Source organism: Octopus bimaculoides, chromosome 1 (assembly GCF_001194135.2).
Source record: "Octopus bimaculoides isolate UCB-OBI-ISO-001 chromosome 1, ASM119413v2, whole genome shotgun sequence".
In the NCBI taxonomy this organism is placed as follows: domain Eukaryota; kingdom Metazoa; phylum Mollusca; class Cephalopoda; order Octopoda; family Octopodidae; genus Octopus; species Octopus bimaculoides.
In genome coordinates this window covers 23,144,678-23,146,169 of record NC_068981.1, presented here as the reverse complement: position 1 = coordinate 23,146,169, position 1,492 = coordinate 23,144,678, and the positions used below count along the sequence as shown (strand labels likewise).

Below are 1,492 nucleotides of genomic sequence, written 5' to 3'. Positions count from 1 at the left end.
TTTTTTTTTCTAAACTCTAAAAATTATAGTTTAAATTTCAAAAGTATATTAAGAACAGATAAGTTTATCTGCTGATTTAAAACAGTAATATAATATCAAAATGGATTAGTCAAGCATTAGGCCAAAGCTTGTGTAGAATTTGGTTATGTTGCTTTCTGTTCTGATTTCAAATCCCTCAGAAGTCAACTTTGCCTTTCGTCATTCTTGGGGTTAGATTAAAAAAAAAAAACAAATGAAGTTATATAGGTGCAATCATGGCTGTGTGGTAAGAAGCTTACTTCTTAACCACATGTTTCCGAGTTCAGTCTCACAGCATGGCACCTTGGGCAGGTGTCTTTTTCTATAACCCTAGGCCGATCAAAGCCTTGTGACAGAAACTGGTAGCAAGAAACTGAATAAAGCCCTTCATAGATATATATATATGTGGTGGTCGTCATTGTTGTCATCGGCAGCGGCGTCATCATAGCAGTGGTGGTTATGCTGCTGCTCTTGCTGTTATTGTTGATGTTGTTACTGTTGATGATGATGATGGTAAACATAATGATGTCATTTTTGCTGTATAGCCCCAGATCAACCTTGATTGAGCAAACCTATAATCAAGGGTGATCTAGCCATGACCTTCCCGTTTTTCCAGGACCATACTCTCTAATGTGTCCTTTCCTTTTTCAAGACAGTAGGGTCAGATTTAAAGGTAATTTAGCTGCTAGTTTTAGTAGGCTGAGCAATAACATAAGGGAGACTCTCATAGTAGTTAATCCTCTAACCTTCCTGTTCTCATCATCCTTATTATGTCTAGACCACCATCTTACCTTAGGCCCTGCATTAACCACCACGCCTATTCCTTCTTCCCCGGGACATCAGTACTATGAAATCTGATCCCTATTCATGTCTTTGCTACAAATGTCAATTTGCAACAGTCTAAATAGCATCAATGTCATTAGTTTCATGGTCACTTCCCCTTTCTACAAATCTAGCAAGGAAAAAAAAAATACATAAGGCATGGTGCATGGTTAAGAAGCTTGCTTTGCAACCATGGGACTTCAGGTTCAATCCCAGCATGCAGTACCTTGAGCAAGAGTGTTTTCTGCTACAGTCCAGCATATATGTAGTATGCTCATTGTTAGATTTATCATTGCAGCTTCATACTTTGCATATCGTTGTTCTACATGTGATGTAATTTATCGTCATCATCATCATCATCATCATTGTTTAACATCCGCTTTCCATGCTAGCATAGGTTGGACGATTTGACTGAGGACTGGTGAAACCGGATGGCAACACCAGGCTCCAATCTGATTTGGCAGAATTTCTACAGCTGGATGCCCTTCCTAACGCCAACCACTCAGAGAGTGTAGTGGGTGCTTTTACGTGCCACCGGCACGAAGGCCAGTCAGGCGGTACTGGCAACGGCCACACTCAAAATGGTGTATTTTATGTGCCACCCGCACAAGAGCCAGTCCAGAGGCACTGGCAACGATCTCGCTCGAAAATC

The 1,492-nt window shown here is 40.7% G+C and overlaps 1 protein-coding gene across 2 annotated transcripts in view; it reads left to right on the top strand.

The window, feature by feature from the left end:
• Positions 1-1,492, top strand: part of LOC106884163 (sperm-associated antigen 16 protein) — a 63,800-nt gene that overhangs the window by 18,933 nt on the left and 43,375 nt on the right. The window lies entirely within an intron of this gene.